This window comes from Triturus cristatus, chromosome 8 (genome assembly GCF_964204655.1).
Source record: "Triturus cristatus chromosome 8, aTriCri1.1, whole genome shotgun sequence".
Taxonomy (NCBI): domain Eukaryota; kingdom Metazoa; phylum Chordata; class Amphibia; order Caudata; family Salamandridae; genus Triturus; species Triturus cristatus.
The window spans coordinates 483,207,454-483,221,058 of record NC_140591.1 but is presented as its reverse complement, the minus strand read 5'-3'; positions in this window follow the sequence as shown (position 1 = coordinate 483,221,058).

Sequence of the window (13,605 nt, the reverse complement as noted above, 5' to 3'; positions counted from 1 at the left end):
ATAAAACAAAAATAAACTGAGCGATGATCCAAATGTAAACTTTCATCAAATCCAAGTATCAACAATGTTGGGGTAAGAGATACTGATTGCCCCAGATTTTGACATAAAAAGCATTCAATACCTTCCTTCAAGCTGATCAATTTATAGCAATCTGCAAGCATATGGGTTAAATCTGCTGGCCCCTGATCACATCTAGGACATTTATTATTATTTCTCCTCCCCCATGCCCAAAGTTTAGCCGGAGTGAAGTAGAGACTAAACATTGTTTTAAAAGTTTGGGCTTTAAGGTTTGCCGTCAGGAAAGTTTTTTTGGACAACTCAAGTGATCGACTAATGTCTACGTCTGGGTTGTTTAGTTTGCTTGCCCATGTACTTTCCACTTTCAGAATATCATCACTATTGGCCTCCATCAACATTGTATATATATCCTTAACTTTATATTGTTTTCCTGTCGCATAATCAAGAAGGGTGATGCGAGATAGATTATCTAGTTTTGGGGACAGATTACTTATTATCGCCTTGATTTGTATATATTTAAATATCGAGCCGGTATCTACACCAAATCTTTCCTGGAGGTCCCCAAACGGGATTATCCCATTTAGATCCGTAATATCGCCTAAATTTTTTATACCTGCTCTGTCCCAGATTTTACCTATATTATCATATTGTATCACCGGAAAGACTGATGAGCGCCACAATAATAAATATCTATTAATTCTGGGTATTTTCATGTGTTTACTGATCTTGTGCCATACATTCCAGGCAGATCTAATAACTTTAAAGCGAGTTTTTTTTGTAATAGCTACCTTCCAGCTGCCTTAAAACCAAGCCTGGTGCAAGTTTACCCATAGCCAGTTCATAGACAGATGGTGGAGTATCTTTATCCCCTTCTACAAGGCTATTTACCCCAGCTGGACCAAAGATCTGTGGCCTAAAAAGGATACTCATATGTTGCAGCATTACTGCCCAGAAGTAGTATAGCATATTTGGAGCAGCGAGGCCCCCTCGATGTTGTGGTAGGGACATATATTTAAGTGATCTTCTAATTTTCCCGTAGCCCCAAATAAATTGGCTAAATATCTGCTCCAGCCGCTGAAATATTAAATTTTCCGGCTCTACTGGTATACATCGCAGAAGATAAAATATTTTGGGAAACATCGTCATTTTAATAATATTTACTCTGCCTATGATCGATAAATGTAGATTATCCAATCTCTTCAGATCCGCCTTAATTTTTTTAATTAAAGATGACGTATTTATTTCCCATATTGTACCAATCTCGGCTGCTATATTTATCCCTAAATATGTGGCTACCTCCGTCCTACGTGTATCTTGAAACCACGTATTTTTTGTACAGATTATTTGTGTTTTGTCCGTATTTAAACTGTACCCTGATTGTTCCCCAAATTCAACAGCTAGTCTCTCGATCTGGTTTATAGCGCCAGATGGATCTGTGGTGACTACGGCAACATCGTCTGCGTAGGCTAAGAGTTTAGTGCTATGTCCCTGTGTTACTATTGGTTTAATCGCCTGATCCTCCAATATAGACCTAATCAAAGGATCGATATAGAGTGCAAATAATATAGGAGAACATGGACAGCCCTGCCGTGTCCCCCTAGTAATCCTAATCCTGACTGATTCCTTCCCCATTAATTGTATTTTTGCGTGTGCCTTATAATACATAGCCTGTATAGCTATTAAAATCCGTGGGCCAAATCCCTTCTGTCTTAAGTTTTCCCATAGGTACCCCCATTCAACTTGATCAAACGCTTTTTGAGCGTCCAACAAGATCATCGACATCTGTGTCCCTGTAGCCTCAGCGATATCAAATAATGTAATAACTCTACGGACATGATCCGTGGTGCTTTTGCCTGGGATAAAGCCGTGTTGCCATGGGCTAACGAGGGTCCCTATTACCTTAGATAGTCTTAAGGCCAGTATCTTTGAGTACAGTTTCTCGTCTACATTAATTAATGATATTGGTCTATATGCGGCAGGGTCTTCCGGGTTCTTGCCTTTTTTTAAAAATAGAACAATATTCGTATCCTGCCAAGATTGTGGAGGGATCCCCTTCTGTTGAATGGATAGAAATAGATCCAAGAGTAACGGGGTCAGTTCTTTTTGTAGCACTCTGTACACTTCCATTGGTATCCCATCTGGGCCTGATGCTTTGCCCATAGCCATTGTTTTAATAGCTTCAGCGACCTCATCCAGCGAGATATCCGCCTCAAGCCCTAACAACTGGGATTCTACATTAGTCAAAGTTATCTCCGTTCCATCCCTTATCGGACCTCTAGATCTATACAGATCCTGATAAAAATTCGTGAGTACATTAAGTACGCCTGTTGTATCTGTAGCCATCGTTCCATCTACCCCTTTTAATCGTGTAATATTATTTGCCGTGGCCCTTTGCTTTATCCGTAGCGCCAGATGTTTCCCCCTCATTTCCCCATACTCATATTTCTCCTGTGTTGCCGTTTGATACCTTTCGGCTGCCTTTTTATTATAGATTCCATTGAGTTTGGCCTTTGTCCTAGTTACTTTTAATTCTAAGGTCTTTTGTCTCTCCGTTTGTTTATGGACTATGGCTTCCATATGTAGTCTCTCATCCCTATTCAACTCTTCGATAAGGGCAAATATTTCCCTGCTCAGTTGTTTCTGGTAGAATATTCCAAAGCTTGTAATTTCGCCCCTGAGCCCTGCCTTGTAGGCGTCCCAAACAACTTCCCTAGATGTACTGTATCTATTAAAATAAAAAAAATGCTTTGTCCATCCCCTAATATGTGCAATAAATCCTTCCCTAACTAGCAGTTTTTTGTCGAAAGACCATTTTTGCATACCCTTAATATATGCCGGCACATCAATGCTCATAATTAAAGGGTTATGATCTGACAATACTTTGGGGAGTCTTTTAATATCTGTTCCCTCCATAAGGGAGGCTGAAGCGAAGAAATAATCAAGTCTGGCATACTTCCTATGCGGGTGTGAGAAGTAGGTATACCCTGGATCTTCTACATTCTTACAAGCCCACATATCGACCAGCCCATGGTTATCAATGAGAGCGTTTATAGCTTTAAAAACCTGTGGTTTCCTCCCTGTATATCTTGCCTGCCCCCATCCGCCTATATCCACATGGATGTTTAGATCTCCGCATATGATCAATGGTGCTGGCCAGGAAGCTAATTCAGTTTCCAACTTTGTCCATATCTCTATATCATCAGAATTAGAGCCATACACTGTACAGATAGTGACTAAATTTGGTATGGAAGCGATAGCCCACCGCCCCCATTTATCCGATTTAACACGGTTGATCGGTAGCAGTCGCTGAGAAACATGTATAGCTACCCCTCTCGTGTTGGTAGACTGTGAGGAACAGGCGGCCAGAACATATCCTGGAATAAAATTGATCCCTCTTTTCTGCCATGGGATGTGCGTCTCTTGCTGACATATGATGTCTGCCCCAATTCCTCGTAGCAATTCTCCAGCCCTATTTCTTTTATCTCTATCATTTAATCCAGCAATATTGATTGTAGATATAGTTAACCTACCCATATTAACTTGTACTTGTTTACTCCCTTACCACTCAAAACCATGTTTTTACCGTAAAACTTTCCAAACCGCTTTTGACCCCTTCATTGGTTTTTTACGAGTGAAATGTCCAGCTAACTATAACGTGTGTGAAACCTATGGTTTTTTCACTGAATTTGCAAGGTTTTTTAAAAGCTAATTCCTAACTATAACATGTGTGAAACCTAGGGTTTTTTCAGTGAATTTGCAAGGTTTTTTAAATGCTAATCCCTAACTATAACATGTGTGAAACCTATGGTTTTTTCAGTGAATTTGCAAGGTTTTTTAAATGCTAATTTCTAACTATAACGTGTGTGAAACCCATGGTTTTTTCAGTGAATTTGTATGGTTTTTTAAATGCTAATTCTTAACTATAACATATGTGATTCCCATATTTTTTTTTTTTGATTTTGTATGATTTTTTTCTTATAAATTCTTATCTTAAATGTGTTTTTTTTAAAAAAAAAAACAAGTTTTTTTTTAACTTTTTATTCTCTTAAAACACTGTTTTTTCTAAAAAAAATATGCAATATATCAAGTTTTCTCTTTTTTTTTTACCAAACAGGTAAGATATATTAGTATAACATAGAAAATATATATATATATTTTTTTTTTTTTTTTAGTGCGCGTACGGTAAGCGTACGGTAAGCTTACGGTTTAAGCAATGTTTGTAATTTATCTACTCTGTTTGCGTATAGTTACGCAATTTGCGTAGCCGCGCGTACTGTGCGTGGGGCGCGTAGGCGTGCACGCTACACGCGCACGTTACGCGGAAGTGTTGTAGAGTGACTGTTTTGCGCATGCGCGCGAGCGCGTTTCGTTTTTACGCGCATGCGCACTTTTACCGTAAGCGCACCGTAAGCGCACCGTAAGCGTAACGTAAGCGTAACGTACGCGCACGGTGGGTCATGTGATCATGAAACACAACTTTTGATTGGTTGAAACTACTTTCAGTTCTAGAACTCTCCTACACCAAACCCATTCCCCTCATTTCTGCTTGTGATCCCTTAGGAGAAGGAGCTGACTTGTCTTTGTGATACGATGGCAGAACAGCACTCTTCTGCTGAGAGTGAGGCTAGCAGCACCACCATCAGGCAGAGAAAGAGGAAACAGAAGGGCTCTTTCATATGGGAGTATTTCAGTTTTCCAGAGGGTGAGAAAAAAGTCAATGCTGCCTTGGTGACTTGCAAGCTGTGCCAGCGTGTACTTTCGCGAGGTAATCCCAACAAGAAGTATTCCTTTGGGAATCACACTATGTTGAGACACCTTGAGGATGTGCATCCTAGGACACATGCACGACATACTAGGGGCAACCCTTCAGTAAGTCGAGCGAGCACATCCACAGCAGCTCAGCCGAGTCCTTCTTCGGAAGCTCAGCAGAGCCCTTCATCTGTGGGGGCACAATCACCTTTTTCTGAACCTCTGGAAATGAACCCTCGGTTTGGTAGGGTTACTATGCGGTGTTAATTTTGCCATGATCTAATTGTTCACAGGGAGACCAGTGTTTCCCTCATTAACAACAGAATAGATCAGCACAAATGTCCAACCAGCTAATGTTCCCATACTTCCTTTCCTCTGTCCCTGCATGAACACAACGGCTCTTTTAAGAGCCAACCTTACCTCTCAACTTTTTTTTTATTTTTTCTTTAAAACTTTTTTTTTTTTTATATATATATTTTTTTTTTTAAAAAACACTAAAAATCAATTACCACATCTCAAGATCCTTGAGGAATTAATAACTAAATACTAAAAATCTTTTTGAGATAAAGTGGAAGAAAGAGACCTTCTAATTTCTCAGTTATCTGTCCCACCCAACAATTTAATTTTTAATTAAAATGTAATTGAAATTACTTGAAAAAATGGTTGGTTTTTTTTGAAAATTTTCTTTCACAATCTGAACAAAAAGAAAAAAGTATTAATATTTAATAAATCAATATATTACACAGTACACGTATTTACATGTTTTTCCCCAAAAAATGTTTGCCTTTTTTTTGCTGTTTTCAGAATATATTGCATTTCACTGTAAATTGTGAAAGCAATTGCATTCATCATTTAACAGCGGGCAAAAAAAAAATAACAATCTCAAAGATTGTATAAAAAAAGCCCAGAATCTCTTTTACCTTAAACATAACATTATAGAAATGTATAATATTCTAAAAAAATATCAACTAATATCAATACTTATTTCTTTAAAATACCGTCTGACATTTTTGTTTCAGAAGTATAATCACAAAATATATCTCAAATAACTCCACAATACATCTGGTTCCATTTCCTTTACGCCAAATAGTAATTTTAAAATTCTTTTTTGATTAAATTTCCAATGGTAATCCAATAAAATTCTAAAGTTTAAATTGTACAGATCTCACCGATTCTCTGTAACATTTTGGTTTCCGAAAGATTAATTAATAATTAAATAAGTCCACAATACAATTGTTTACCTTTCCTCATGGCCAAATAGTAATTTTAAAAATCTTTTTTGAATAAATTTCCAATGGCAATCCAATAACATTCCAAAATTTAAATTGTGCAGATGTTACCGATTTTGTCTAAATTTTTGGTTTTCCAAAGTTTCATTAAAAATTTAAAAAGTCCACATTACAATTGGTTACCTTTCCATTAGGCCAAATGATAATTTGAAAAATCATTTTTTTTGAAAATTCCAATGGTAATCCAATAAAATGGTAAAATTGTTTTGCACACATCTTGCCAAGTCTCTCTAAAATTTAGGTTTCAGGAAGATTAGATAGGAATTTGCTAAATCAAAAGACAAACGTTGCTTGAAAATCAATTGGGAATCATTACACAGTGTCCAGCCTTTTTCACATTTAAGATAAACTGTGTAATGTCCAGAAGTAACAGTAGGTCCTTCATGGAAAATTATTGCAACTGTTACAAAAGTTTTTCCTGAAATTGATAATTGCTGTCCTGTAAACTTCTTTATTAAAGTATCGAATTTTGAACCATCAGCTTTACATCGTTGCATCATTAAAATTACATATTGTCCGTATTCCTTTAAAAGTAATGTTGAAAACATTTCAGATTGACACTCACTGCATTCCATGTTATGATTAGCATCTTTAACTAATTTAGCAAAAGTGACTGTTTTACTTTCTGGCAATGTTAAATAAATAAACCTTTCAGAATCAACATTAGAGCCACATGTATTGAAACAGTTTTCACAACTATGTTCCCATTTATAAGAGAGACCAAACAAATTTTCAATGGGAACCCCTTCTTCTTCCAGTACCTGAAGAAAAAACATCAAGAATTCCTGTGCGTCTTGCTGTACATTTTGAGAAAACTGTGTTCGTCCTGAACATACATCTAAAAGTTTTCTAATTTCAGTAGCACTTTCTATTTGAGTTTTATCATTACTCAGCTTTTGAAAAAGGAGACTCAACTCAGAACAGAATCTTTTTGTCTGATTTACTATTATCTGCTCTTGCACACTTTCCAGATAAAATGCAACATTCAGCACTACATTAGCGTAGCAGTTGACACCAGAGCTATTTTCAAAATGACATCCTACAACCTCTTCTTCATTTTCCTTTTTCTTTTTGCTTGCAATTACATCACTCCTCTTTTTTTTCCTCCTCTCTACATCTTCATTACAGATATTCTCATTTCTCCTTTTACGAGAAACTACACGTTTCTCCAACACAGGATACTGACCTAAATGAGGAGCATAGGTTCTTCTTAATCTATTATACTCCTTTACACAATTTGTATCAGCACTAACTTTTGAGTCATCAAAGTCTATCATGAATAAACCAGATAATGTTTTCACTCGTGACAAAGCTACATAAGCCATACCTTCTTTGAACACAGTTGAACCAATGTTCACAAAAGCACAATCTACAGTCAATCCTTGAGACTTGTGAATAGTTACAGCATATGCTAGCGAAAACGGAAACTGCTCCCTACGTACATATAAGTCTTTCACAAGCATGAAATGAACTGAACAACGACAAATGTCTTTAACTTCTTCGATCTGATCAAATTTTATTTTTAAACATTCAATTCCATCTTTTTTCTGATAATTAATAAAACCCACAACTCTTCCCATAGCTCCATTAACTAAACCTTTTTCAACATCCAAATTTCTCCTTAAAAATACTCTACAGTTCATGCAAACATATAGATTTTTTTCTAATCCAGCTGTTTTGGAAATGTTCTTCTCTAGTGAATCCAATTTATTTTTCATTGTGCCTGTTAATGTGATAGTAATTCTTCCATCCTCAATTTTGTCCACTGCTTCCAATTTCCTGATATCTTCCTTTTCCAATTTCAAAAGCTCCTCATTGAATATTGAGCATTCACGTAGAGTTGGCATTAAGCAGATGACACTTTTCTTTTCTGCAATGTTCTTGTATATCTTCTCTGCAACTATTTCTTCCTTTGGAAATAAATTATGTAGCAGCCGACTCTGTAATGCTTTTTTGCCAACTTCTGTGAGTAGTCCAATTCTGATATCTTTCAGAATACTTCCATATTCTTCATCGTTTGCTTGCCTCATATTAGTAGTAGGTTCCTTGTACTCAAAGAAGGACCAAATATTTGCATTACCGATGCTTCCCAATGACTTCTTTGTGTCTTCATGTGTCACAGTATTAAACACTGGTTGTCCTTTAACTGCAGTAAGTTGTAGAAGATCCCCAAAAACTATGACATGTTTTCCTCCAAATAACACGTCATAGTCTGTCCTTAGAATTTGCTGCATTCTTAAATGCACAAAGGCAAGCATTAAGTTTGATACCATGCTCACCTCATCAATAATGAGAACTTGCATCTTCTTCAATACTCTTGAAACTTCCAAGCATGCTTCTCCAGTTAGCTTGTTGTATTGTATTTTGTTCTCATGCTCCACTGGTAACATTAGCAAACGATGTAAGGTGATTCCTTTTATGTTATAGGCTGCTAACCCAGTTGGAGCAGAAACCACACAAGACAAAGTAGAATCCGTTTTTTGCTGTAGGTAGCTTCTGATGACTTTTATTAAGAAACTTTTTCCAGTTCCAGCTTGTCCACTTACATACATCCTGATTGGATGAAATGATGTGCATGAGCACTCTTTTTTTTCATGTTGAAATCCGTGATCAATTTTGCTTCTGATCTCTTCATAAATTTGTTGCTGCTCTTCATTCAGTTGTCTTTCCAAATTTTGTAAGTCTATAAATTCTTCTTGAGCTTGATTCATAGCTGTTTCCACTTCATTCATGGCTATTGATGCTTCATTTTCAACGATTGGTTGTCCTAGGGGATCTTGACTGAGTGTTCCTGAACTTTGGCTGTCTTGAGAACTGTCTCTAGCTACTTCAGCTGCAATTGTAGTTTCCTGTTCAATTTCTTCATTTAACATTTGCAGATAAGTTGAGAATGTACTGCATTGTATGCTGTCTTTGCAAGCATTAAAAGAATCTTCATAGCTTTGAAATTCTCCCAGTAGTTCATCCTCTGTACGCCAAGGTTTAAACAGCTGTAAAAGAGCCAAGTAGTAAAATTCCTTTTTGTCAGTAGTGTCGCAACTCAGCTTCCTGTGATTTATCAAACTTCCTTTTGTTTGCTTCACCAAACATTCTTCCTCACCAATGACTTTATATTTTCCATTGTTGATGTCTTCTGCGGCTTTCCGTGAATAAATGTAGTTCTGCAGCACTTCATAGAGACACATGTTCTCCAGATGATGACTTCTTTTTGGATAATATGTGTCCAACATGTTTGATTTCAAAATATCTGTACTTTCTGGGTCATTCTCGGCCAAATATTCAATTTCTCCAACAGATTTCAGTACCCGATTTCTCATTGCTGCAAGGCCTAAACTTGCCCAAATTATTCTTCTTGATTTCGAGTAGAGACTTGCAGAAGATAACCTATCTGAACATTTGTAGGATCCAATTTCTCGATGCGATAACATCTTTAAACTGAAACTGTACAGCTTCTTACTGACAGTCTTCTCGTAAGAAATCTCTTCCCACATTTCTTTCAATTCAATTTTTTCAGATTTAGTAATGTAAGACGTTACATATCGAGCAACAGCAATGAAATTGTCAGCTACATACTGTATATCCATGTTAGCATTCCACATGGATAAAATGACTGGGTTGTAGTCGTTTATATTTTTTGATTCTTCTTTTCTTTTTAGGTTGTAGGTATTCTTAGGTGATTTTCTTGTGATAGTATGTCTCACAGATGACATAAAACTGTTTACTCTTCCATTTGAAAGAACAGGTCTAGGAAATCCAAATCGACATTTAGTGTAGTATTTTTCTTTGCTCTTGTATTTCCGTCGACAGTATTTTCCACACCGATGACTTTGGAAACGTAAAACTTGCTCCTTTAACTTTTTCTCTTCTGTGCTTTTTGGTATAGCACATGTTGCATATTCTTCAATGTAAGATAACACTGCTTCATCAGCATCTGTTCCAAACTTTGGGGCATCCTTGATCCACAACAGCATATGAATATGAGGAGCACCTCTTGCCTGGTACTCTTTTCTCCAAAATAAATCCACTACTTCTCCTAGAGGTGGATTTTTTTTATTGCAGATGAAGGACATCATAGCCTCAAATCTATGATTGAAATATCTGCAAACATTAACCGGATCCAATGAGCACAGTTCTCCTGCTGTCTTGTATTCGATGTTTTTAATGTTTGAATTTGCCTCTCGTAGAAAATCCAGTAAATCATCCCAAGCGTACTCAGCACAGCTTAGGGTAAGGAACCATGTTGGTGTTCCTAAATTCCGTAACATGCATTTTAATTCACCATGGCGTCGGTACCAATATTCATTTGTCCCACGCTGACAAGCCATCAGATTGATCAGTTGTGTTTCCAAATGATCATCTCGGTGCTGCACTTTCTCCATAAAATCCTTAGCAGACACATTTTGTAAATGTACTCCACTTTTTAAAATGTGATTTACTGCATAAGACAGTGCAGACAAGTCGCTTTCAAATAAAAGATGGAACAAATAAGGAATACTTTGTCGAAATCTGGGATCTTCTGCATATAGTCTTGTAGTCCGATACTCAGAAGCTGGAATCTGGTTTGGACGTTCATCGTATCGTCCTCCTTCTCCTTTAGGAAACAGCTGGGGAAAACATCGAGCTTCCAAGCTCTCCTCCCATACACTCACGGGAGTTCCTTTTGCTTTCTTCATCTGAAACAGATCAATATTGTCTCCCATAACTTCTTTTGAATGAAGAGGATGTATGCTAAAATGTTCATAAATTTCTTCTTCCTTTGACTTGTCCACTTTTTCAATTTGTCCAGTTGGTGTTTCTGTGTCTTCTTGTAAATCTTCGTCTTCTTCTATATAAATTGATTCATACCATTTGTTATTCCTTTTCAAATACAAATTTGCTCTTTGTACTTTCCGTACATCTACCAGCTCCTGCCAAATCTTCTTGTTCTTTGTAGGTACACCATTAACCAGAATAATTAATGGTTCAGTTTCCAAAGTATCCGCATCAATAGTTTCCATATTGTTTTTCAAATCCAAGGGCTAATACACCACTCTACCTTTTAAACCTCTCAGTAAATCTGAAGGAGGTAATTTACCAGTTTTGGGCTCCATACGTACTATGGTCTGGAACGGATGAACACATTGAATAAGTATAGACTCATATGTATTTAATTCAGAAAGTTCAGCAGGAATAGCATCCAATTCTAAATTATTATGTACAGCTCTGGTCGGCATTCTATTTTCCTCTAACTTGTTGTAACAGTATTTACAAATACGCTGATCTTCACCCAATTCAAAACAATTTTCAAGAAATATATATGTGGCAAAATCCTTCCACTTATAATTATCTTCATTTTCACTCTTTCTGTAGAGATCAACATTCCTAGTTTGTTTTCTATAATGAGTTCTGCGGCAACAAATACAAGTAATATTTGGTCTTTCATTAGAGATTATTGCAAATTTTGTTATGTGATCATTAAATGTCTTACTTACAGAGGGTTCTACATTCTTTTCCACTTCTTCCTCATTTACTGTGTCCTTTTCTGCACTGTTTTGTTCAGGACCAAAGTAACAAAACTGAATTTCATCAACAACCTTCTCTACATCTGATACCGATCCACGGAACAGAGCCCTATTCAATTCATCTAACTTTATTGCTGGACTTTTAGCAAAATACAACCGTCTCACAAACTTTCTCATTTCAGTATGATGAACAGCCAGCATCCTAAAATGATGGAAAACACTATTACACACTTTTCTAGATAGACAAGCCAGAGAATGACCCTGCAAACCAGTATTCTCTCTCACTCTGCATGGATCTAGACTTTGAAGCACCTTAATCTTCTGTTTTACACTTTTTTTACTATATTCTCTTAGAAACTCACGAAATTTATCAATAGATTCCTGACGCACAGTGCAAATACTACTACAATTCCAAGTGTACACTGGGGCTTTAGGACGTCTCCCCATAGCCAGATCCGCCATCATTGTACTTCATCTCTTGGAACCATTATCTCCTTCTCCATTATGCAACCATTTTTCACTTCATAAGCACGACCTCTGGTGTCAACTGCATGCAGCAAACTATTACTTTGAAAATAGCTCTCTTCATTAAAAAAAGGTTCACTACTTGAACTATGCATCCATTTTCCTAAAAACACTTTACAAAAGTTTGTTCTGTTCACTACTCTTTTCCTTTTGCTTTGTGATTTCAGTACATTAACCATTTTATCTAATGTACGCATCCTATTCAAAATTAAAATGAATAGTTTCCTTTTTAATTCTAATGCCTTTGCTGCAATGGCTTCAATTTCTTTTTTTCTCTTGTAATATTTTGCCTTTTGCTTATATTTCTTCACATCCTTTATCAAATTGGACATAACTCTTCTCTGAAATATTTTTCTACGTATCTCTTTAAACGCTGTTTTTCTGTTTAAGTTAATCTTTATGGTTGCAGAAGGTATATTTGCATTAACTAAATTCTCAATTTTTTCCTGTTTTTTTCTATTGAAAACATTCTTTCCAGTACAGACATTTTGTACATTTTTCCTTTTTTTGGATATGTTCTTTAAAAAATCTTTTGTCTGCTTACCAGAAGATTTTTTCTTTTTCCCAACATGAGCATCTCCAACTAACTTAGGTCCTCCAGTTGTCTTCAAATATAGGTTTTTTTTGTGGTCTTTCTTTAGTCTGGATTTTGTAGGCATCTTAAATTTTGTTCACTGCTCTTCAGCAATACCTGAAAAAAACTAAAAAAAAATTCCTTTATTTTATTTAAATATATTACTAAATTTTTTATGATCTTTAGAAATTTTAAAATACTATAAACCCCTTTCCTATAAATGAAAATCACAATAACACCTTCACAAATTAAATATCTAAAAATAATTCCTGTGTGCACACAAAGTCATGCTTTGAATTTTTTCAGAAAACAAAATTTCTTTGCCAATTGCAAAGCATACTTACTACTACTTTTTAGGCAAGTGATAAGTACTTTTACAGACTGACACATTTTGAATCCACTTTTCAGATGCTTAAAAAAGCACATGTCCAAACTGCTTTTTCAGACCAGCACCATGTGTAACCTGGGTGACTGACTACACTCCAGCAAGGGCAACCAGCCTTACTGATGCTGTATGTATTTGCATTACTGAGTGCAACCTCAAACCCTTAAAGTATTCCTTATTTTTACCAGTACACCTTAATTTATCGTGAAAACATAGTCCATATTATTTTACATGTTCCTCCACCTTTGTCCCACCCACTAGTGCGATGTCCAGCAAGATTTTGGCTTATGAGAACATGGTACTAACCGACGTGAATAAACTATTGGGTAACTACACACATACTATTCCCAACACCAGGAAATTGGAACGAACAGCGTTAACCAAATTGAAGAACAATAGAGATATTGTAATAAAGGCTGCCGACAAGGGGGGTGCGATCGTCATTCAAGATACAACTGCATACAAGGATGAGATCTTGAGGCAACTCCGAGATGGTGTGAGCTACTCCAAATTACGATCTGATCCAACTAAAGATCTGGCAGAAGAAATTCTGCAAATTACCTC